At 50.7% G+C, this 25368-nt stretch overlaps 1 protein-coding gene and 1 long non-coding RNA gene across 3 annotated transcripts in view; both read left to right on the top strand.

The window, feature by feature from the left end:
* The window catches only part of CAPZB (capping actin protein of muscle Z-line subunit beta), a 123941-nt gene that overhangs the window by 54992 nt on the left and 43581 nt on the right, over nucleotides 1-25368 (top strand). The gene's annotated exons all lie outside the window — the stretch shown is intronic.
* On the top strand, nucleotides 6-15782 carry LOC118609987. Its single transcript, XR_004953596.1, has 2 exons — nucleotides 6-12933; nucleotides 13044-15782. It is a non-coding gene; the product is annotated as an uncharacterized LOC118609987 (long non-coding RNA).

Genomic DNA, 25368 nt, shown 5'->3' with positions numbered 1-25368 from the left:
TACGTGCCCTGTTTGCGTGGTTTCTTCCGGGCTGTGGCTCCCGATTGGTTGCTTTTGTGTACCTTTTTCCATGCAGAATCCAAAACGCACGAGAAACCTTCTCTCCCACCAGACATCACTGGATTATGAGATTCCTCCAGACAGAGAGATGAGTTTCATATTGGTCGTCTGAATTTCAGCGCCCCTATGTTAATAAAGCCCAAGCAAGATAGGACGTCTAAAGCTGATCGTAACCTGTCCCTTTCCCCCACTGCCTCGTTCTCAGTTTCTAGAAAGCTCACCTTCAGGCGTGGATAAGAGTTCCTACGCGTCCAGCAGGCATTCGGCAGTGTGTACTGCTGTTTTGTTAGTCTCTGCCGCTGTGGAGGTTTCTCTGATCCAAGCCGTGTGAAAATCTACCCTGTAAAACGCTTAAGAGGCTTCACGTCTAGTTTGAAACGGCATAAAACATGAAAGTCAGCTTTCAAAGACCTCATCACATCTATTTTTTAAATATGTCATTTTTTTTTTTTAGGTTCCAAATGATTTTTTTGTAAGTCTCAAAATGATGCCTCGGAATAAATAGCACTATAACATTATTTGGAAATGCTCAAAGTATTTAAAAACATCTAGAAAGGTGTGAGAAATAATGAAAAGAAGTAAACTAAAATGAAATCAGGCCCCAAGAGGCCACGCGGGTTCCTGCACCATTTGGCCAGAGAGTTCTGGCTCTGGAACCTGGACTCTCTGAGTCTGGTCCTCTCGTCTTTTCCCGTGTCCCATATCTTTCTGGGAATAATGATCAGTTGCCAACCCTGGCTCCTTTATGAGGTATCTCTTAAAATAGTGGTTTGAAAACTTGTACAGTGTGCTGTAGTGATATATTTAATTTTATTGTATGAATTCAGAACAATTTACTAGTAAAAAAAATTATTGCAGGAGACTCCTATCATTCACAGATAAGCTCTTCACAGCAGCCTGTAAGGTCCAGAGTACAGCCATTTCTATGATTAAGGGACACAGACTCCCAGTCGAGAGGCCGCTGTGTGAGACAGAGTAGAACCGGTTGGAGGAGTTGTGGGCTAACTGTCTTTTATGTGTAATAATCCAGAAAGTGAGAAGAAGGTGGTTTTTCGAGATAAATGGTCCTGACAAGAAATCCAGCAACAGGTACTTGTGATGGAAGTGAAGAATAGCAAATGTGACGAGTCCCGGCTGGACAAACAGACCTTTTAGATGAGTATTAAAGACTAGAAGGTTGGGTCGTGGTGCAAATGGACCTACCGTATGTGCTCAGAATCCAGAATCACAAGGCAGGAGAGGGAGGCGACGTGAATCGGTAGCGTGGACCTGGTGTGTAGGGCGTTTGGCCAGCACGCCCCATCTGAGAGGACAGCGGCCCCTGCGCGCCAGTCACTCGTTGCCTCGTGATAACCTTGCGGGCTATGATAACCTGTCGCTCGTTTTCAGATTTTTCTGGAGGAGCCATATGTTTGGAGTTTTATGTGACATATCCTGATGTTAAACACTGGCCCGAACATTGGACTGGTTAGATCTGATTTTGTGTAGAGTTTGGACATGTATGTGGGACATGTGAGTTGTGGGGACGGGAGGGTCAGAGAAAGCAGTCTTTGTTGGGCAACAGTGAAATACAAAGTCGGATAGGTAGGTGGTGTCTTTGGAAGTCAGAGGGAGGCTTTGAGCTTGGCGTGGTGGCCGTCACCATCAGCCCCCTTCCCGAGCTTGGCGTGCAGCACGCGGTGCGGAGCCGTTGACCTGCATGACCTGAGTAACTCTCAGCAGTCCTGTAAGGCAGCGCCGCAGACTGTCTGCGAGTGTCGCATGTCTTCGTTTTCCTCAGATTGTTGATTGACAGGATGCGGAAGAGGTGGGAAAGCTGCAGCTTCGATCAGATCCCTGATTCGGTCAGCTTCAGAGACTTCGTCTTCTTTTAAACCCAGCGTGAAAGTATGCTTGGCTGGGTTTAGAGTTAGTTTGCCAATTTAGTTATTACCGCATTTTTAGAAATAAACCAAACATAGAAGTAAACGATGAGCAAATTTTTCTCAGTAGACTCTTCTTGGTGTTTAACGGGCTATTTTGTTCTTATGGCAACTGAAGTGTCTTACTACAGCGGCGCGTTTTCTGTGGGATCCCCTCGTCACTTTTTATTTCAGAGACGTGCACATCGCTGCTTTTTTTATGGAAACCTGGTCAGCTGGTTTCCCTTGCCGCACGTGCCAGTTGTCTTGGCTCAGCTGGGAACGCGCAGCAGTGCTGGGGAGTGCAGGAGGGCGTCAGCACCTGTCGTTCACCTGAGCCAGACACCGGGCGAGGCCCGTCAGCCTGAGTTCGCAGGCGGGTCCTGGACCCAGGTTGGAATGGCACGTGGTGTCTGTCCCTGATACGCGATGCAGTATGACACATCCCATAGATTACTGCCGGCGTGCTCTGCTTTTCCCCTTGAACTTCGTCTTCCGGAGAGGTGGCTGGAGGCAGGTCTGGGTTGCAGGTAGCTGGCCCCGGTTGGATGCCCGCTGCGTGTCCAGCCTGAGCTGGATGCTTCTCTTCGCGTTACCATTTCCTCCCATTTTTATAATTCCCCTGTAACGTACGTGTGACCGTGTCACCTTTTCCAGAGGATGTAGACTCTGAGGAGGGAGCGAGGGGGGTGGCGTGGCGAAGCTGCACCGGGAAACCCCGTTTCCTCTGCCGGGGTGCCTGCCGGGTGCCTTTGGGTTCAGTCATTTAACCTCAGAGCAGCAGATCAAATACGGTGTGTCTTCCTGATGTGCTGGTCTTACCTCTTCGGGGGCAAAAGTTAAATAATTTAATTCATCAGAACAGATGTATTATGGAAAATAATTTAAAATTCACCTAGTTAAAAACAACACCACCTAGCGACTTGAAAGACATTCACTTCTGAGAGCCCGGCCACTCAGTTTAGCAGTTCACTTCTGTCCGCTGCTTCCCTGGGAGGCCGGACGGGCGCCGACTCCCCCTCACAGGTAGTTTGGAGTCCAGCCTTGGGCCCCATCGACCTCCTAAGGCTGAGCAAGAGGCCATGATAGGTTCCCATCGTCCAGAATGGACTGGGGAATCGGTATTCTCATTAATTTTTTAATTTGAAGTATGCTGAATGTCAGAGTGGAAATGGAGCGTGGCTTTTCAACGAATTAGAATCTGGTAAAGCATGCCTCATTAAAGCTGTATTGACATACTTCAGAAGCCACTTTTTGATTAATCGTCTTCCTTCAGGGTCCTCGCCTTGCACCACAGTGTGTGTTAAGGGGCTTTCGTGCTGGTTTTGTCCTGGATCCTATGACCAGTCCTAGAAATTACTCCTTTGAATGTTTCCCTTTAATTGCTGCTATTTTTCTTTAATTTTCCTTGGGAATGACAGTATTTTTGTTTTTCCTTTTTAACTAGATTTGCAAAATTCTCATATTCCTGTAAGACTTGGTCCGTGCCGAGTGCACTGCTCTGGTTCCGAAGTTCTCTTGCAGTTTTAGTTTCTTCCCAAAGCTGTAACTTCAGAGCACTCAGCCCGTCAGGGGCCCATCTAGAAGCAGTGTCTCCTTTGTTTCTTGGAATCTGGGATCAGTCAGATGTTTTTAAAGCTGCTAAAGCACTGCCCGGTGCAAATTGCAGTCATTCCTCCCATGCTCACCTGCCTAAAACAATGAAGGGGAGGTAGTGGTTTTCAAGAAAAGTCTCCAATTTTAAGACTGACAAGAATGTTGGGATTTGCCAGCATTCCCCGCGAAGGGAATGGCCTCGCTTAGATGTCGGAGCCAGAGAGCTGTGGGGGAACGTGCCCAGTCCACCAGTGGTGCGATTACAGAATAGCATTAAGGAGAAGTGTGGCGTGTGCTTGGCAGCTAGGCCGGGGCAGCCCAGTTTATCGTGCCAGATCAGCTTGTTTTCTTTCTCTTCTCAGCATTGGAGCCTTCGCTGCCCTGGGATTACAATGCATGCTCTGATTGGAAGGGAATGACCTTCCTTTGCAGATGGCCGGAATATCGTTTTATTACGCATTAATCCCGTTGTACTAGGGTGAAGGGAGCCGAAAGCCGTTGTTAAGCTGTTTCAGAAATACCCACACGCCCACATGGGCCAGGAATCCTAGGATGTCAAGATGCTCCCTTTTTTCCCTAAACTTCGACCTTCTTTGGCTTTGTCGTGCACACTGGCAGCAATAGCTGGGGTGTATTTTGAGCCCTGAGCTGAGGAAGGAGTTTGTGTCTGCAGACAGGCACCCAGCAGGCCCTCCATCCATCCTTTGCCTTTTTAAGAGCAAACCAAAAATAGCCCTAAATCTGTTTAACAAGGCAGAAAGGTCTCTTCACTGGTCAGCTCGTTTTTTAAAATTCCTTCTCTCTTTTTTGCTTGAGTCGCCCAAAGGTCCATCTCTTGGGTGTGCCCAGACTTTACTCAAGCAAGGGGAAAAGCATATGGCCAGGTCTGCGGGTTAGAGGTGAGAGACACACCCGGCTGCCCTGACCAGGGAGTTGATAACTAGTGATCGGTTTTCATTTGAGCATATTCTTCTTTTTAGCAGCCAGAATTGCCCTCCAGAGGTAGAAACGGCCGGCTGCCTGCAGGGCTTTGCACTGCCAGTCTCAGCAGCGCCTTCACTCTGAACAGCTCACAGAAGTTGTCCAGCTCTCGTCCGGGTAGGGTGGTGTCTGCAAAGGAGCGTGAGGCCTTGACAGGAGGCTGGAGTGTGTGGAGTGCATTCGGGCATTGGGGCCGAGTGAGTGAGCGAGTGAGTGAACGGAGACCTCACAGCTTCTGGTTCCAGGAACCTGCTCCCCATGAAGCTCCCACACACTGTGAATAGTAAAATTAAGGCGAAGATTATGTTTAATAGTTAATTAATATTACCGATTATAGGATTCTTGCCAAGCATTGTTACTTAGTTTTCAGTGTCTAATAGTTGAACAAATGAAATCTGGAAATTATTTTTCCAGTGACGGCTGTGTGGAATGAGGCATCAGACTCAGTTCCATTGCCAGATGATGAAAACATGCTGGACCTGGAGTCCCAGGACCTTGAAGGCCAGATGTGATCTGGTTTATCTGTGTTCGAGAGTGAGCACCCATGTTTTCTCCCCTAGTTCCCCATTATCGCTGCCGTTTAAAACAGTCTCGTACCAGCACTTTTTCTTCCTTTATTTCAAAGGCAACATTTAAAATGCCTTCTCTTTTCTGAAGGTGCCTTAGCTGAGATAGTGAGATGTTAACGGGTTCAGTCAGTGTTCGCTGAGCACCCCCTGTGAGTGAGGCACTGTGCTCAGACCTGGGACGAAGTGCAGCCTTTACTCCTTGGTGCGCCTTCCACAAGAAAAATCCAGGGATCTTAAAACATGATCGTGGTAAGAATGACCTTGGTTGGAGTCTTTCAGCCCATTGATCTACATAGTGACTATCAAGAGCCGCAGAACTGAGTTATTCTTTTTGTATTTAGCATCTGCGTGCCAGACACCCTTCCAGGTGCTGGGGGTACAGAACAAAAGGCCTTGCTCCACAGAGCTGACATTTATTTAGTGGAAAATTCAGGGAGGATTTTCTGGAAGGAGGAAGATGGGGTCATGGCCAGCTTTGCACTCTATTATCTTTTGAACAAGTACGTGGCTGGCATATTTGTTTGCCTTTGCCTTTGAGTAAAGGTGCCCAGGCTCTTTAATGACTGTGCCCAGCGAGCAGGGAGTGTTGGTTGCGCTCTCCTCTGACTCATTGCTGGCTACCTTTCACCTGGCCTCTCACTGCTTCTCAGATTGTTTCCTTAAAGGAGTCATTCCCGAGGAGAACAAACACAAATGTTTGCAGTCCGGGAGGCAAATCCAAAAGCGGCTGCCTCCAGTAGAGAATTTTATGTTTTGTCTTTTTAGAAATTGTGTTCCAATTTATAACAGGCTCATATGAAAGACATTTTAATATAAAAAGAATGCTTTTTCCACCAAAGCCTGGAGTCAAATTGATGCTTCAGGAATTCGGACCCTGTCGCCCTGGGGAAAGAACTTTGTGGTGGGGTCTCACTCTGGTTTGGAGATGCTTAGCTGCGCTTTGTGCCTGGGCCTCTCAGAGGGGGTGGGGCTCCCCCATGACGCACACCGGTGATGCACACTGCTGGTGCCTGTGGAGTCCTGTGAGCCGGGGCCTGCTCTGTAGCCCCGCCAACCAAGGAGAGGTCTGTGCTGTACCCCGTCCTCTGGTACCTAGGGAAATGCCCTGTGGGTTTCTGTCAGAGGTGGGGGAACTTGGCTTTCCTTCTTCTATTTGTTGGAGGGTTTGTCCGGAAGTATTCTCTCCCAGGCCGGATACTGTCTCTGGAACAGGAGCAGGGGAATGGATTGAATAATTGGTAATTATGCAACGACCCTTGCACAGTTGTGCTGATGTTTCTGAGCTTATCCTGAGCTTTCCTGCAGGCGACACTGTGCTGCAGTTCCCCTTTTACAAGGGAAAAAAGCATTCCAGCCAAGGGCCTCCAGCAGTATTTTAATGAACTCCATTCCTTGGAAAGTTGTGGTGAGCCTTTTCATGCAAGTGCTTGCTCCTTGAATGGACTGCAGCTGTGATGACTAAAGCAAGGGAGAGTGAGAAAGCAGACCCTGGACTCTTAGGGGCTAAACTGGCTCTCTGTTCCCTGCCCAGGGCTGCCTCTCCAGAGGGGCCGGGCCTTTCGTGACCCCACTCTGTTGCTGAGACAAGGACTCTGCCATCTAATGGTACAGCCTCTGATTTGTGTCAAGGTGACAGGTAGCCCTACTAAACAAAGACGGAATAGTGCAGTTTGCTTAGAGGAAGGAAATGGGGCTTCCTGGGGTGCCCTCACCTGACCTGCTCCCTGAGAGATATGGCTAGAAGTTATTTGAAATTCTCTTAAGTTCTATTTTGTGCAGAATAGTAGACCCCATTGATTTCATTAAGAATGAGATGAATTACCTCCTGCGTGAGCAGTCCAGAAAATTAAAACTTGAAATCAAATGAATGAAGGAGAAAGTACAGGGATTATTTGCTGTGTGTGTGTGTGTGTGTGTGTGTGTGTGTGTGTGTGTGTGTGTGTTCTTTGGGGAGCAGAGACTATTTCTGGGAGACTAATATGTCCACTGGTCCTGAATAGTTCTAGATTAGTTCTAGAACTGTTAGTTCTAATAGTTCATAGATTATTCATCATGGTGAGGAGCTTGGAATTCTCCAAAGCTGGGTAACTTGAAAGTCCCCCATCACCTTTACCATCAACCACCTACTATACTTTTGTTATTCAAAGATCGTTATGAAGTTCAAAGTGAGAATTTTTTGTTTTGTCTCAAATTTAGAGTTTGACTCTACCCTCTTTTCATTCTTCATAAAATCTTTTTCGATGAATGACATGGAAAAATAAATAGCTTTAGTGGCGATCCATCAGATGTCAGAAGCATTAAGATATATAGGCCTCAGTATTAATACATCTTTCTCCATCACCTTGTTTAATCTTCAGAGCCACTCGGTAAAGTGGGAGGCTCCCCTTTCCGGGACATCCCGGAGTCCCCTAGCTGATATGTGACCGAGGGGAAAGTCAAACCCAGCCACTGAGTCCAGCGTATTGTCAGCATTACAATATTTCTTGCTAAAGCTAAATCAGTTTAAAGGTGAAACTATAAAAGAAATTTGTATTGAGGGCAGGGTATCGCCATGGAACTTGTAATTACCTTGGGGGAAAAAAGACTTTTAAAATTTCTCTTCCTGCCTCTGGTGCTAGGAAGCTGCAGCAGAGCCCGGGAGGCAAGAAACCGCGTCCCGGTTCCGCCCACCTGCCTGGTGGGGACAGTGGGCTCAGTGGGAATGAGGTGCAGAGGTGAAGCCTTCTTTAGCTAACTCCCGCTGTCCCCCAACATGCGCGCGCGCACACACACACAATGGTGTGTGTGTGTGTGTGTGTGTGTGTGTGTGTGTTTTGCAGGAGGGGGGCACTCTTTAAAAAAGCATTCTGCCAAACACAAATAATATGTCGTTATTTCTTCTTTCAGTTAATAAAGCCAAATGTAAAGACTTAGAGAAAGCAAGTTTTTATATTGCAAGAACAGGATGGGTCAGTAGGGTTGACTGCCTTTAAATCGAAGGTACCAAAATCAGCATAAACCACTTAGAATATATAAAGTGTGAGGACAAGATCCCATTGGTATCAGCAGAACAACATACTGCCTAGGGATAAGTTCCCCAAGGGGCAGGAGGGCTGAGTGTGAAGACACCTCAAACTCTGTCCTGAGGATGGAAGGTAGTGGAGGCCCTGGGCTCAGAAACAGGCCCAGTAAAGAACTCAGGGTAATAGCGCAAGTGATTCCATATTTCGATTATTGAATAAAAATGCTGAAAATGATCATTTTGAAGGAAAGCAAGCTAGTGCACAGCGCACCCCCATACTCCTAGTGGACTAAAGAGTTAATATTAAACGAACAAGAAAGACCCAGAGGGAAAACATCAGTGATATTTGATATCGAGATGGGGGAGGCCCTTACAAGGTGTGGAAGCTAATGACAAAATGCTTTGACATCTTCAAATTTTACTTAAAAGCTTAAGCAAAGTAAAACTAAAGGGCAAAGAACAAACTGCTCATGGCAAAGAATATATCTCCTAAAATTTTCAGAAAATACCTCCTGAGGTTGCCAGTGTCCTTGTCCCCACTGGACAGAAGCAGCAGCCGAGGCTTTGGCACCTTGTCCGAGGTCGGCAGGCAGTGGTGGAGCCAGGCTTCGAACCCAAGCAGTCTGAGTCCAGGTTCTCAACCACAGTGTGCTGCTGCGTCCACCAACAGGAAAAGCAGGAATACGGTGTTGGAGCACGGAGTGGCAGGCACGCAGGCGCTCCCTGGAGGCGGCAGTGGGCGTAAACCTGTGTGTCCCTCCTCGTGAGAGAAGCGCACAATGGAGCGAGATAGGATGGAAAAGTCTCCTTCACCCATGACCCCTCTTTCTGCTCAGTGGCTGGATCGCATCTCCTCTGGGATGCACTTTTCCTCACTTCGACGGGATCGGTCAGCTCACCTTGGCATTGAGTCTCTCGAGGAACAAAGACAGCGAGTGAGCAGTTGAGGGAGCATGGCACCGTCCGTGCTGTCACATTAAAAGCCAAGACCCATTTGCCTTTACCCCGCCATTTCTCCAGCTCACGTTCATGGAATCCACTTTGGAAAACATTGGCTTCTTGGAAAGGCTGTAACCTACCCTTTAGGTGATCTGGATTCTACACTCTCTTTGGCAATGGCCCTGAGTGTGATGTTAGCTAAGTTTTAAATTATCATAACTGTTTGGTAAAATGGCATAGAGAGAAACATAGCTTCCCTTGTTTTTCTTTCGTTCTTTCTTTTTTTTTTTTGTCAGATAGGGCACTACCTCAGAAAACTTCTAGCTCCTTCAGAAGGGAGGGGAAAAGCATTGTGTGCATTAAGCAGATCTTCTTGGAACTCAGGCACCCTGAGTTGTAGCTTTGGGTCTGCCTCTTGCTTGCTTCATGATCAGCGGGTCTCTCTGGGTCTCTGGCTCTTCTGTGAAGGGAGGGCCAGATGGTCTCAGTATCCGAATTCTGTTGCCTAGAACTAAAAGGACATCACCATGGATACCCTTATGTTGATGTCAGTACTGTCAGGATCCCCTTGTGCTGCCAGAAGAGGCATCAGTTTTTCTCAGGTCTGTGACCTAGACCTTCCCATATGGTAGGTAAATGTGTGGGGAGGGCTGGCAAGCTGCGGCCTCCGGCGGGTTTCCCCCAGGCCCGTTCTCCATCACCTTGGCAGTGCCCTGCAGCGGGCAGCGCGAGGCCGACTGGGGCTCGAATCCCACCTCTGTGGCCTTCCAGCTTTGAGACCTCAGGCGGGTCACTTCACCTCCCAGTAGTTCCCTCTGATACACAGGATCAGGATAAGAAAATTCCTGGCACAGCTGCCGGGATCTGAGAATGTATATAAGGTGCCAGCATGTACGGGTAAGACAGGTGCGTAGTAAATGCCAGCTGATGCTTTTATTACCTTCGCTGGCTTCCTAGACCTTGTTCATTAACCCCTGGGTTCTGCCTGCCCAGGAGCTGCGCCCTGACGCCCCAGGCAGCCCTCCTGACTGTTTTCACAGGTGACCACAGCCCAGCCTTAACTTTCACAGGCAGGGTTTGTAACCCAGCACAGGATCGTAAAGATGGTTATGTAACCCTAAAGGTAGATTAGAAGGCCCTTCATTGAGGCATTTTAGATGCATCCCTCCCACCCCCCGCCTTCCCTGAACTATCCGGGTTGGGATCCCTCAACAGGAAGCTGGGTAAAGGCCACTGTCTGCCACCCCAGAGCGAGTAGAGGAGCTCAGAGACCAACTGGCTGCTTGGTTTTGTGACTAGTAACGATGTTTGTCATTCTGTAGAGATATCTAATTTTGTGCTTCACCTTCTGCCCTGGCAGGGGATGGGCTCCCAGGATGGTGTGGTCTTTCTTCCTCTCTCTTCCTGATCGCTTTGGCAGGCACTCGCCTCCCTGCTCCATTACCTGAATGCATAACTGTTCCCACTTATCACCTGGAGTTCTTTGGAGGCCCTGGGGGGGGGAAAGCTAAATAAAGTGGTCGGGTGGTCTCACAGGTGGGGGTGGTGGGGGTCTTAGAGTCGATCTCAGTGCCCTGGGACAGGCCAGCTGATATTGTAGCCTTACAGGTCATGTGACCTCATCACCTTCGCTTCAGCCATCCACAGGTACCATACAGTACCTGTACATCATCCAGGACAAGCCACCTGTGAATTCCAAACCCTCAGGATCCCTTTCTGTTGTCCAGTTTCCTGCTTTCTCTGGCCTTCACTTCTCAGTTTACACTTCCATCTTATCGAGACTGCTAGTCCCTTGTTTCTGTCTTGAACCCCCACCTCTAGTCTACCCCCTCCTCCCCATACGGCCAGTATAGCCCCCAGGCACCCCTTTCTCTGGCTTGAGTACCCCAAGTCCACACCAGAGGGTCTTCCGCAGTCAGCCAGAAGTGGTCCTCTGTTCCGTGGCTTTTCCCCTTTGGGCCTCACTGGAGTCTCTCTCATGGTGGGAAGGCTGCTTTAGCATCTCACCTACTACCTGCCATTCATAGCCATGATGCAGAAAATGCCTCTTAAGCTGCCACCAGCCAGGAAGAGGACTTTTGGGATGGGCTAGGAGCGGAGTGCCCATTTATTTTGCACATTTTTTAAAAACATTTTGGTTATTTAATAGTCCCTATCTCCCCTCCCCACCCCACTCCTCCCACGCTTGCTTGATTTTCCAGGTTAAAGAAGTTTATTTTAGTATTCTTGGGGATCAAAGGTCTATAAAATTCTTGGTTAGTGTTTTTAGCGCAGCTCTTAGTTTGAGATCGTTTGCCTGAAATGTCTGCTTAGGAGCACTGGGACGTGATAGTTGAGCACCTTGAAATCGAAAGGCCCAGCCAAACTCACCTCTCACCTCCATGACGTCTTGGTGTGTGACATCCGAGCCCAGTTTCTCATTTAGGAGAGGTCCGTGCGTGATGCATGATGGCACTAGCCTTGAGAGCCAGACGCTGCGTATGTAGTTTCTGGCGTGGCACGTGGCTCACAGTAGCCGTCCGCGTGGAGTTCTGAGGTCCCGTCAGACTTCATTCCCGTGGTGGTTGCAGTCATTGCGCGAATGAATGAAAACTCCCTGGTTCTTCATTGCTGACTATCAGATGCCCGGTACTGTCCTCGGCCCTTTACATATTTAGTTTAGTTCAACCGCACACCACAAAACTAGTCTTCCGTCTCCATTTTTCAGACGAGGCAACTGAGGGAGGTTTAACGAGTTGGTCAGAGTCAACTCATTAATAAGTAGCTAATTAATAGCTGTGTCAGGATCATGCCCAGGCCCACCTGCCTCGGACACCTATTCTCCCACCATGTTTACTGCTCACAGCTTCCCCGGGAACTGCTTTCTTGTCACTGCAGGTCAGTAGCAGATGGCTGACTCTGGACGTAGATGTCGCCGCAATAATTAGCACCAGCGTGAAGTTATTCAGTCTTTGCAGAGTGTAGCTCTCCCTTTGCCACGTCGAAAGGGCGTCCTGTCGTGGCCTTCCATTGCTAAAGATGAAATGCAGCAGCCGCGGTAACGATCACGTGACCCCGACGTCCAGGCCACCACCACCAGGCAGCATCGTCATTTTTGTTCCTTCTTCGTTGGGAATTGGGGGTGGGGGTGCCTCCCAGGACACCCAGCGGCTCCCTGCTGCTTGCATAGAGGAGCCAGGGCCCTCAGAAGGGTGCCGGGGTGGGTGAGGGTTCCGCCCTGCTCCTCTTCTGGGTCATTGGCCCTCATCAGGCCAGACGCTTTCTATTCATTAGTCAGACAGTTGGCAGTTGCCCCTTCGCCACGTGTGTTGCTGCTTTGCGGGGCCTGTCGCACTCACAGTTAAGGTTCATTAGAGACCTTGTCAGTCACAGCATGCACAGGGCCTACCTACGTGAGGCCGCACGAAGGCGCCGTCCAGCCCCGTCCCCCCACCTTCCCCGGAATGGTGACCAACCGACTTCTGGGTGCGTGGTGCACAGGAGAAGAGGTATGAACAGTATTTGTGAAACTCCAGACTCTCAGGTCTTGATGGGCCTGTTACCTTTTATGTAATTGAATTCAAACTAAGTCCAGAATCGATGTTACAGGTGGTGGTGGTAGGAGTTTTGTCAGATGGAAGCTTTGGATAAGTATCTAACAAACAGCAGGCCACTTGGAGGAGAGATTCGAGCCAAATTCAGAGGAGATTTTAATTATCGTTAATCCCCTCCGGTCTTTCTGGAGTGTGTAGGCACACTTAATTACTATTGACTGAAAGCTAAAACAACACTCTTGGTTTAGGACAAAACCCTTGAGGAGATTTGCCCCAGACTGGACATGATTATCCTTCATAGAAGTGAGTTTTTCCTCTCTCTATGTATGCTTGAATGTAAGCTGGGAGTAGAGGTGTGGACAAAACCCTTGAGGAGATTTGCCCCAGACTGGACATGATTATCCTTCATAGAAGTGAGTTTTTCCTCTCTCTATGTATGCTTGAATGTAAGCTGGGAGTAGAGGTGTGGGCCAGGCACTTTGGAGCTGCTTACCACTTCCTCCCCAGCGTGTCCACACCTGTGTCTTTCACCTTCCGACTTGCTAAACACTGTATGTTGGGGAAGCTGCGTCTCCAGGTTGTGTCACTCCACGGGGTTGGCTTAAAGCACTTCTGTTAATCATGTGCTATAATTTTGTATTTTTAGCACCGAAGAACTTTCTGACTTTGAAGCATCTATGGAATGCAATAAATGCTCATCCGTATCCCCAGACCCTACACAGTACCTGGCCAGTTATTGATGATAAATGAATAGTAATGATCCAATAAACTTGCCTATCTCCAAACTGAGAGGACTTTCTAAACTCTATAATCTGAGGCTCAGAGATAAAAGAGACAAAGGTGCCTCACTGGAGCCCGCAGCCCCAAGGCCTTACAGCTGGCGACCCCAGCAGGTGGCAGTAAGGGAAAGGCCGATATCGTTGTGACTCTTTCAGATTACCGGAATCGTGAATTAGCTGGGTGTGAGTGTGCCCTGAATATCCAGGTGACCTAGAGTAAGCACCTTCGGTTCTCTGTGCCTCAGTTTCCTTGTCTGTACAATGGAAAGGATTACGAGTTTATCGAATTCTCAAAGAGGCCAGTTGTGAGGATTAAAGGAAGTAATGTGGGTAAAGTGCTTAGTGCAATGCTGGGTGCAAACTGTGTCGAAGAAAAAGATGGTGACGGTGGACTTGCCTTGCCTCGGGGGCTTCCTGACATAGTGGCTGGACGAGAGGCTGGCTAACCAGAGCAGCTTGAATGCTTCGCCTTTCCCGTCACAGCCCAGCTGTCCCTCGCAGGGGGAGATGCCCCTTCTCGGGGGCGTTTTCCTGTTCGGGTCAGTGGGTGAGTGCGTCCGGACCAGGCTCTGGGTGATGGTGCAGTCTCCCAGCCAGGCACGGGCAGTGAGGCCACTCGGATCTCACAGCACCAAGTGGGCTTTTATGCCATTGCCTCTAGTACTTTAGCTCGTGGGTCTTGACAGTGACATGTATAAGAACTACATCTGAGCGTCCAGGAGAAAGGCTGGCCCCAGGGACACTGGGTGCAGCTCAGGCTGTTGGAGGCCAGTGGAGACGTGGTTCCAGGTGCCCAAAGTGGTCACTGTTAAAGAATGCCACCCACCCGTATCCAGTCTGCCAGGCGAAGGCACGGTTATCCTCATTGATGAACATTTCTTGCTGCTACCCTGCCCTAGATTCCTGGATCTTTCTGGTAGCCTCTGGGCCTCTCTGCCTGTAGTCCCCCACACCCCCCACCCACCCCATCTGCCTCTCTGCAACCAGAGTAATCAATCCAAAATGCAATCCTGGTCATGACCCTCTGCGACCCTCCACGACCACACGCTGTCATCAGGGTTGAGCCCAGAGAACAACCTGGGGTTAATAACTTTCAGTCTGGCTCTGCCCGCCCCTCCTGCCTCCCCCAAGGCTCCTCCACCCCGGCCGTGCTGACCTGCCACAGGGCCTCCCCAGGGCCTCGTGCCCTGTCCTGTTGGGTCTTTGTACACGCTGTCTCCTCTGCTGAGACCACATCTCCACACCGGCTCTGCTCGGGCCTTATTCCCCACCCCATTCCTTGGCGCCCACCTTTACTCTGGTAGGAACTGCTCAAGTAGGACTCTTCCACCTTCTTTGAGCTCTCTGAGGGCTTCATTCACCTTTGTATCCCCGGCGCGTGTCGCATAACGGACAGTCATGAGGGCATGCTCAAGCCCCCGCCGAGTGCCAGAGCCTGAGCAGAAGCAGTGTGTCAGCGTGCCGAGTAAGGAATGCTTGTGGCTTTAAAGTGCTCATAGCAAGGGGGAGACAGACACCCAGATGGATGTAATACGGGGATTCCCGCGGAGGAGAGGAGCAGCGCTGTGGAAGCAGCGCGCCCACCTGGGGCGGGTGGGTTTCGGGGAAGGCTGCTTGGAGTAGGTGACGTGAGACACCCCAATGGGGTGATAGGAAGGGAGCTAGCTGGGCAGAGATCGAGCAGGAGTGTGTTTCCGTCCAGATTACAGCCCGTGAATCGATCGGTGCCTGGTAAGCTGTGGGCGCTGGTTCAGGCCTCATGGGTCCCTTGCCGAAAAGCAGGTGCTGGCCCTTGCTCCAGTTGCTGAGCATCAGCTGATGCCCCTCAGACTTTCTAGATGGGTGAGGGTGGGACAGAGATTGATTGGTTATCTGCAGTTTTAAGATTAGAGCGGAGAAGCGTGCCTTTTTCTTAGATTACTGCACGTGCTCGCCTGCCTCGGGAAAAGCCCACATCATGAGTCCTTTCCTGGGGAACCGTGACCTTGCTGGCTCTGTGGGGACCACGTGCTTTACGGAGCTGCCGGTGCCACCCGTCTTTATCGGGCCTGGTCTCACGGGCACCTAGGACTTTCCAGGTCAGATCGCAGTGCTCCGTTCACAGCTCTCACAGCTCTGCTGGGTGGGGAACAGCCGCTGCTCCTCAGGGAACCCGCGGTAAACTCCTGGCTCTCTGTTTCTCCCGAACTCTTCGATTTTGGTGAAGAGGGGTGTAGAGTCTGTGGCTGCTACTTGTTTTCCTTATGACAACTTGTAATTTGGTGACTCTTCTCATAAGAGGCCCAGGGTATCCTCCAAAGTAGAGGTAAATTGCCTGTTTGAAAAGATCGTGCCCCATCCTGCATTGGACGTCATGCCGCCCCAAGGGAGAGCACCCACGTGGGATGTCAGCTGTTTGGGGAAAGCCACTGCTTCCGCTTTTACCACTCGGGAGTCAAATCGGCAAGTGGAGCAGGGGAATGTCATTTTTCTCTATTACAGGTCATCTGCCTATGCAGGATATTTCCACTGGAAATTCTTGTGAAGGTGCCCTGTGCATGCAAATGAAAAACACGGTTCTAGGTCTGAGGGCTTGTTTAGTTTCCCCTTGAATTACGTTTCTGTCTTAAAGCACTTGCCAGAAGAGCTGTTCTGCGTGCTCTGAGAAGACGCGTAGGAGGAAGATTCGGCCCGTCTCCTCCCAGCCCCGGTGGTCCTCTTTTGCTGCTCTAAGTGATCATTGGGACTGCTGAACAGGTGGCAAGGGACAAGTCCACGTGCTTCATTCTCGGGGAGAGTCACGCAGAAGTGAAACTTGCTGGTCGCCCATCGGGTTCCACATTCTTTCCATTCCGGAGGTTTGCTGACGCCCCCCGGGCTCTGCGGAGCCCCCCCTGAGGAAGGGGCCGCCCAGCCGCGCACCCAGCGCTTCTGCCTCCGGTCCCGTCCGGAGTGCTGACCACTCAGCAGGCCTCCTCGAAGAGCCCCCACTTTTGTTTGGGGAGGTTTTTTTCCTTTTCAGTTTTTACCCCGCCTATGTACGGGAGGTTTATCGTGCGACCGCTCTTCAGCCGTTTTTTCTGCCACCGTCGATGGGTGTGTCTCACCGCAGCCCTGGGAGACGCCAGTGGGTGTTCCTGGTGTCTGTGCTGTTGTACTTTGTAGGCGGATGTGAGACTGGGGTGTCATTTGGGGTTCACTCTGGGCAAAACGAAGGAACGAGCCTAGTCCTCCCATGGTTTCGTTGAATGAGCAGGAATACTACTCCGAGGTCAGGGGAGTTTTTTAGAAGGAACCTGACCTCGGTCCGGGTGAGGGTGCCGCGGCAGGAGGCCGCGCTCTTCCCGGGTGAAGAAGATACTTGATTCTTGTCTGCCGGAACTGGGACACATACGTCATCTGATATGCACAAAGACTCCTTCCTTGGCCTTCCCTAATAGAATTTTCTAGTAGGAGGTCTGTTTAGCTTCTGCATTTCGGGAATTATATAGATGGCATCCTGTTACTGGTGGTCCCCAGAGAACAGTGTTTTATGAAAGCTTAGAGCTCTGAAGAGTATCTCTCTTTAGGCCCTGCCTTCTGGTCGATGAGAAGTGTGAGACATCAGGGTGAGTTGGAGCGAGGTTCCACTTCCCCAGGACCAGAAGAGGCAGAAGGCGTTTGCTCCCCGAGAGCTCTCGGGTGGCCTGCAGGTTGGCAGGCACCGGCCCTGGCTGAGGAGTGCCTGGGTCACCCCCTTAGAACACGTCTGGTTTGGGAAATGGATTCAAAACACATAAGGAGAGCTCAGCCCACTTTCCCTGACGTTGGAAATGGGCCAGGAGTGTGGGCCGGGTGTGGAGGAGTTCCTGAGCCTTCGAGGCCCACAGGTACTGTCACTGAGGCTTGTCCGGCAGGAGCCTGGAGTTCCTGATGCCTGTCCGTCACCAGCCCTTTTAAAAGCGGGTGGCATGCTAACTGCCGGTGAGGAGGTCTCAGAGAAATGAAGGGGACGCTGAAGTCCGTAGAGCTCTATGCCCCAGTAGTAGGGAAGAGTGCGTTTCTCTTCAGTGAGTAAAATTGAGTGGAGGCTCTGAGGGGTGGGAGGTCACTCCTGGGAGAGAGAAGTAATTTGGGTTCTGTGTACAAGTCATTTCCTAAGAAGTTTGCATTTGCACGTGGAATTCAGGGGGCAAGCTCGCGTGGCTCAGTCTTTTCCTCCCCCTGTTGTGGCTCATTCGCTTCTGTGTGTGTCTGTGTCCTGGGCTGTGGATCTCAGGGGCCGACCCAGGGCTTGGGCAGTTTTGGATCTCGCACAGTGCCTTGCTTAGTGCGCGTTTGGTTTGTTTTGGAAAGACTGTCACAGACTTTTGATTGGCTCATAGAGCCATTTCCAGGTTAGTTGTAACGATGATGAGTAAAATGGACTAAGTCTTAAACAATGCAACTTTGTAGGTTCTTACAACTGAGATGAACCTACCATCTAGTCTCATGGTTTTCAGACATTTTTTTAAAAATCAGTGGAGCCCTCTTTTCAAACTAAACCTTACGCAAAACTCGAGTGAAACAGTGGTGGGCCCAGGCTTCCTCTCTTGCTCTTGTCACCCTGAGCCCCTCCCTCTACACCAGCACCCAGCCAGGCGCTTCCCTCTGCCGTGAAACCTGTCTTGTTCAGTGCGTCCATTTCAGAGATGAGGAAACTGAGGACCCAGACTGCTGCGGCTCATCCACTGATGAAATTCATGTACTGTAAAACTCACCCTTTTAAAGTGAACAATTCTAGGTTCGTTCGTTTTTTAAACATCTTCACAGTTGTGCAGCCGGCAGCATTCAGCAGCCACACTCTCCCTGTGACCACGTGGGCATTCCTGCACCTCAGACATCTTCCCTGGTCTCCACTGCTCCCAAGCAGCTCCAGAGGACCCTCCTCTTTGCTTCCATAGCATCCAGACTTGCCCTCGTCCTCTGAGCTCCTCGAGGGTGGGGACGCTGTATTTACTCCCTCACGCATTTAGGTGGATTTTATCTGGAGACACAACTTTCAGTTTTACTTTGTAATGAGCCCAAGTGGAGAAACAGAGGCTCTCACCATTCTGGAGACCCAGCCAACTAAGGGGTCACATCGGTTGTTCCTGAGTGGAGCTGACTGCTTCCCTAATAGGAAGAAGTACAGATTTTACTATGGCTATGTGTGGTCATTTTCTCTGGATGACTCAGTGAGATTGAAACAAAGCCTGATGAGACATCCATCCAGTGGAAGGAATCCAGTGTGAAATATGGCTAGCCAGCCAGGATGATTTTGTGCTAAGGGACATTAAAAGCCACACGGCATGTTCTGGGTATGGTCACAGAGTGCTAACCCCATTCCCACTCAGGCACACACAAGGCACCAACGACTCCACTTGAAAGGAAGCAGCAGCATCCCTGGAATTTTGATAGTGTTGGGGCTGTTTAGAGGTTTGTGGCTTTGAGAGTTTGGGGAGAAGTACGTGATGGAAAGAGCCAGGACTCTGGCGTGTGACTCAGTGGCTGCATGGCTCTGAGCCTCTGCTGCTGCTTCTCCAGGTCATTGGCCTTCCTGGTTGGCTCTGAGGACCCCGGGGTGGGGGTGTCCCCGGCCTGGCATCAGCCTGCTCGTCGTGAGGCCTCAGAGGCGGTGGTGGGAGTGCTTGGCTCCGTGGACCCGCACTGACCCTGGAAACCTCCTCCCTCTTCTTGGGGTCCGGGGAAAGCTCCTGTACTCCCACGCTGTTTTGTGGGCTTTCGGAATCAAAAATGCTTCCCGTGTTGCCATTGCCCGTGTTCGGCCCGGCTCTGTGATTCCTTGTCGCATTTTGCCGTGCCGTCCCTTTCCAGCCAACTACGCGCGCGTGATTTCCCTGGAGCGTGCCCTCCGCTCCGACGTGTACGGATATCCAGCAGCCCGCCCCGCTCAGCTCTGAGGAGCCCGCGCAGGTCGGTGGTGAAGAGCGGTCGTGTCCGCGTCCCCGCTCGCCAGGTTTCCCTGTCCGTCTTACTTCATGCGCTCCCAAGGCTGCGGCCCGTTCATAGCTTTAAGGAAGGTTTAATGAACGTGCAGGTTTTCCACACACGTTTCGTAAAGCCTGGCCCGGGCCTCCACCTGAGCATCCAGCGATGACATGGACTGCTTTTTTCCATTACCCGCCCACATGAGACATCGCTGCTTTTACCCTCAGGCGGTTTTGGGGGTTCACACTGACCTAATCATGCAAAACCCCGCTTTGGCCAGTACTTCTCCCTCCACTATTCAGTTGATGATTTCAGGCCAAGTATTTTTGTCCCTGGGTTACTTGCCTGGTACATGCTAGAGGTGGCACCGGCTGAGCGGTCGAGGGCTCTGGCTCTGGGGAGGGGGTAGGTTTGCACGGGTTTCCTTGAATTCTGGCACTAAGGTGGAGGATGGAGATCCCATGTCCTGTCCCTGAAATTACAGTCTTAACCAAAAGACTGTTATAAATGAGTTGTTTCCATGTATTTTTACCTGGTCCTTTTCCCCAAAAGGTTTGAGGTGACCTAATGCCGCTGGCACGACACTTTAACGGCCTGTGCTGAGCAGGCCGGCCGGAGGGCCGTCCTGGAAGGAGGAGCACAGCTTTGCCCCCGCTGTCACAGGGAAGGCTGTTGCTTCAGGAGGTGCCGCATGCATGTGAGGGCGGGGCCAGTTCCACAGGCCCCCGCAGGCTAGTCGTCCACACCTCTTGGGTTCAAGAGCTTGAGTCCCCCTCCAGCTTGGGGGACCAGTGGTCTCAGTACAGTAGTGCCACCCCAGGGCATCGGTCTGTGTCGCCTCACCCACCCACCCAGCCTGCAGCCCCATCTCTAGGTGAGGCCCTGGAGAACCTTCGGGGAGCTTGCTTTCCGCTGAGACAGACGTGGGCTTCAAAAGATCGGAACTCAAGCCGAGTGTCTCTGCTTTTCCACAATTCAGCACGACCCCACCAGCACCTGGGAGGCCCCACCAGCATTGCGCTAGGCACGGGGTGGTCCAGACAGCTTATCCTCACCAGGCGGAGGGACACCTATCTTAGGTCTGTGAGGCCTGGGACCACATCTTGTACAGCACTGTGGGAGCTAGACAAGAGTCAGGTGGCTTTGGGCACACGTGGAAGAGGTGGCCCTTGAAGGAGACTGAAGCTCATTAGGTGTCATGGAGGGATGGGTAGACATCGTTGGTGAAGAGAATGGCCGTGGTGTGGAGAGACTGTCCAAGCTGATGGGTGGAGGGGCAAGGTGACCGCGGTAAGTCTGCAGTGGGCGACCCTCCCTGCTCGCTGTCCCCCAGGCTGAGGCGGTTGCCTGCCCCTTCCGTGACAACTTCTGATGCCAGCTTGGGGCTGCATGCAGTTCTCAGCTCCAAGTCCGATATAGATATAGTGTGTCCAGGGAGTGTTCCACCTTTGGCTTCTTGAAGGCGCCTGTGTATTGTGCGCTGTCCCTCAGGGACCAGTCTTTAATTAAGAGGAACAGGCGGCTTAGAAAGACCCTGATTTCTCTGTGTAGACACAAACGATGAGTCGTGCTGCCGGCCAGGGAATGGTTAATTTAATGAGGCCCCCAGCGCCTGGTCCACCCCTTTGGGGAAGCGTACGGTTACAGGTGGACAACGGGAGCCTTGTGTGTGCCCCTGCTTGACGCACATACAGTGATTTTCATTTCTCCTTTCAATTTGTCTTCTCTTTGTTCTGCCCCTTCCTGACCCTTCCTTTAGAAAACCTCCAGCCTCTTATTCCAGGCTGTGAGCTCCCAGAAGGCAGGGATTTTGAGTCTTGAGTATGGATGACTGAAACCCAGCCCAGGAAAGTTTGCCTTTGTTTCTTATTTACCTCTGGAGTAGTTTGGGGCACCTGCCTAAGAAAAGAAAGGCAGGAGAGGGCGCTTATTTTTTTTCCATAAAGCCTTTTGTTGTTAATGGCATGTGAAAATTGATTTCTAAGTACAAGAAAACATTCGTTAGTCAAAAGCAATTTCCTGACGGTGGCCCTTTTGGCCAGCTTTGTTTGTGTTAGACACTAAGTAACTGTAACCCCAGCCAACAGTTGTGTGCCTTTTTGAGCAAGTACTTACTTCGTCTGCTGGGTGTACTTCATGTACCAGCGTCTCTCAGATCACATTTTAATGTTCCCGAAATTGGGATATTGCTTCTTACACTTAACATGTTCATTAAGTGTTCATTAGTCTTCAAAAGACCTTTACTTGAAGTCTGTACTTTAACTTAAAAGGGTGTATCATTCTCCGAGTTAACTGATAGCTTAATTAGAAGGGAAGCTGGGTCGTGTATCTTATATGACACCCCCAACATGTACTCCCATAAGCATTGTATTTTGTAATCCTATTTAAAGGGGTGGGGGTGGCGCCCCTCGTGCGTGTAGTTGGGAGTAGAGGGCCGAGAGGCCTTTGGTTTCCGAGGTTCTGTGCTGGATGGTGGGCGCGGTCCCTGCCCGCAGTCCTGAGTGGCCGCAGTGCCCTGCCCAGTTTCTGCTCCCTGTGTCTGCTCTGGCCTGGTGCCAGGGAGGGAGGGAAGGCTTTGCCCCCTGCAGACCCGGAGTTCTCCCCTGCTGGCCTCCCCTCACCCCATTCCTCTGAGCCCGACTGGCCGGCGGGAGCCTTGCTGACCTGCTGGATCAGAGCTTCGCCTTTAGATTCCAGGGGTGCTCCGCCCCTCCTTAGCTGTGTTCACCGGCCACGGCCTGGGGTCGTGCAGGGCAGCAGCCTCGCCCCAGAGTTGGGTGCTCAGTAACATTAGCTTGTTCGGTCTGTGTCCTGTGGCGACGTGTTTTAATGCCTTCCGGAATGGCTCCGTATTACGTGTCCGTGGTGGCCGGAGCGCGCTCCGTGAGGGCCGGGCTGCCTGTGTCCGTCCTGTCTGCCGCTGACTCCATGGCACCTGCCATGTGCCTGGCATGGGCTCTCAACACCCTTGAGATGGGTGTTATAGCCCCCAGTTCTGAGGTTTAGGGAGTTTATACCCATCCAGGAAGTAGCAGACTGGGATTTGAACTCGTGTTTGATTTTAAGTGTTTTCCAGCATGCCACACTGTAGACTGTTTCTGACATTATTAGCATGTGTGTTGCTAAAAACACTTTTCTTTTGTATTTTCATTAGGGGGGAAAAAAAAGGAACTTTGGGGCCTTGGGAAAAATGAAAGGAACAGGTTGCAAGCAGAGACCCCTGCTGGCCACAGGAAGGGACTCCCGCACCCTGATCCTTTGCTGCCTCCAGGGGGCGGGGTGCCGTGATGTGGGAGGAGAGGGCCCAGCCAGGACTCTGCCCGGCCTTGACTGCACCGACTTCTCGTCTGAGTGTGCGACCCAGCGAACAGAGTCTGGTTTTGATTGTTATCTCTCTGGTGGCGGGCCCTCTGCCAGCGGGCAGATCAAAAGATGGAATGTGTTCATTTGCCCATTTTTTAAAAAACCGAGGTACAAAGGTGCACTTCTTAAAGACAGGGGCACCGTGGATTAGATTATCCATGGAGTTGAACTGGTCTGGCTTTTGTGCTTTTTTTTTAAGGGTTCATCTCAAGTTTCTTTCTCTGGTTGAACAATTTTTTTCAACATTAATAACTAATGGAGAAGGGAAGAGCCAAAGTAGAACCATATGGCGGCACAAACACAAACCTCGCTTGTGGCCGGAAACGTCTGATTTGTATCTCTTTTCATGTGATCAGCTGTTGGGTTAGATAGTAGAAAAGTGTTCAGTTTGGGGGCAATAGCAAGAGTGGATGTGATTTATTTATTTTTTTTAACCTAGCCGTACCGAGTCTCACGTGTCCTTTCTTAGATACTGGCCAGGAACTCTGTGGCTCTGGGCAACTTATTTCTCTAAGGCCTGTTCTCTCCTTCTTTGAAATAGGAATGGTAACCGGATCTCTATCTAGGACTGTTTTGAGGCTATTAACATCCTCCTCATCTTCATCCTCATTATTCCTAAGGTATCACTCGAGGTGGTTGCTAATGGCATCCTAACCTCCTCCTTCCTTCTGGGGTTTTTCTCTGTCCAGGTTCACGTTATTCCCCTTTCCCTCTATTTTTTCAGTGGGCACTGGTTAGCCGGTGGGCACATCAGTGAGGGAGGGCATGATGGTTCCTGCCCCGGGGATGCTGTGGCCGTGGCAGTATTGATGGAGCCCTGGACCTGACCACCAGACCTGACGGCAGAAACAGCGTCCCGGCCAGTGCAGCTTTGTTTATTATCCCATGTCACTTGGAATTAACTTTAACTCCCCTCCACCGCCTGGATTGTTCTGACACCTTCGGTGTTATCTGAACGCTCTTTACAAAGGCTGTGAAGCAGTTCAGATGATTTGGACAGAAACCGTTCGCCCCGGGGCGTCGGCACCAACCACGTGTCCTCTCCGAAGGCTCTTCTTGGCTCGGGTGGCAGCAGAGCCGGTGATACACGCACCCCAGAGTGAACTCTCGGCTTTGTTTGGACTTGTTCTTTCTTTTAAATTGCTATGCAAACTCATCCGTGAGACTTAATGCGATTTCTTCCACTGTTCTAAACTTTTGACATGACTAGGAGGCGCGGGGGTAGGGTTGGGGATGAGTGTGCAGAGGAGGTCGTTAAGTAATTGACTAGATTACAGACGTAAACTACCTTTATTCTGGGTCTGTATAATGCGACCTCAGATCACAGGATTAATACACACTTCCTCAGAAGTCTGCAGACATCCTGGGGCACCCACCTCGGTGTGTGTGTCTCTGGGCTGGGTCTCAAGGACTGACTGGTCTCTGCCTCTGTAGAAAATGTTAAGTAACGAGGAAGGAGTAGAATGATAGCTGATTGCAATATTAGAACAGCCATCCCCAAAGCATTTGGGATTCAGTTGGCAGCCGGGTTACTGCAGGACTTCCAAAGAAAGTGACATCTTGATAAAGAAGTTGGAGTTTGGGCTGGCCCCTGAAGGATAGTAGGATTTAAGAGAGGAATGGGAGTACGGCGCCAGATTTAGCAAATAAAAACTGTATGTCCCAGGTAATATTTGAGACATACTTACACTAAAATATTTATTGTATATCCGATATTAAAATTTAGCCAGCCAAGCCATTATTTTATCCAAGATCCTTCAATGGGGAGATTTCTACGTGTAAGAGCACGTGCGTGAACTTGCACGTTCAGGGAGTGGAACGGAAGGCAGTGTGGTTGTTTGAGAGGGTTCAGGCAGAAGTGGAGGGCGGGGCGGGGCAGGAGTAAGACACATCCGTAGGTGGTGCCAGGTCATGAGTCATGCACCCTGGGGCAGCTGCTCTGGCGTACAAATCCGTAGGCACACCACGTGGCCCACACTTTGCATTCCCCATGATGGCAGTGAGATTATTCCTCCAGAATATTTTATCTTTGATCAAAGACACAGGACTGATGAAGGGAAATAGAATACGAAAATAATGCCCCACCTTCAGAGTTTATCCAAAAGGAAAAAACTGAACCTGCTTGGGTGAGGAGTCAGTCAGCCATGTCACATCCAGGTGCTTTGCATGGTAGGGCGGATCACACACCATTGGTGAGTTCTCTGTGTTTTTCTGTGCGCTGCCATCATTTTCTGAGCGCCAGTTTAGATCTGCGGTTTTCTAAGGTTGGTTAGTACCTACCTGTCCATGGACTTTGGAACGTCCAGGCACAGATCTCTGGGCTGGCCAGATCTAGGAACCCAGGTGATGTCACCGGGCTCCGCATGGCTCAGAAGCTCAGGCAGGTGCTCTCCTGATGGCTGCTGCAGCCCAGGCCCCTCGCCCGCGTCATCCAGCTTCCCTGGCAGAGAGGAGAGCCGTACATCTCCCCGAAGTCCCCAGAGAAAGCACCGAGGAGAGCTCCTTCCAGAATATGCCCTGACGCTTCAGGCTCGGCCCTCCAACTGCCCACGGGCGGTGGAGTAGAGACCCGGCCTTGTCCAGGCTACGTGGAGGGAAGAGCTTTGTGACTAGAGAAGAAAAGCCAAGCTGGGTATCACAGATCAGCCTCTTGCACTGTTGCCCTAGTCAGGGTCATCTGCGCTTCGAAGGACATGAGTTACAAAGCGGAAGAGGAGT

This window comes from Rousettus aegyptiacus, unplaced genomic scaffold, assembly GCF_014176215.1.
Source record: "Rousettus aegyptiacus isolate mRouAeg1 unplaced genomic scaffold, mRouAeg1.p scaffold_m13_p_1, whole genome shotgun sequence".
NCBI lineage: Eukaryota > Metazoa > Chordata > Mammalia > Chiroptera > Pteropodidae > Rousettus > Rousettus aegyptiacus.
Note: the sequence above shows the minus strand (reverse complement) of the source record. Positions and strands in the feature narration are given on the sequence as shown.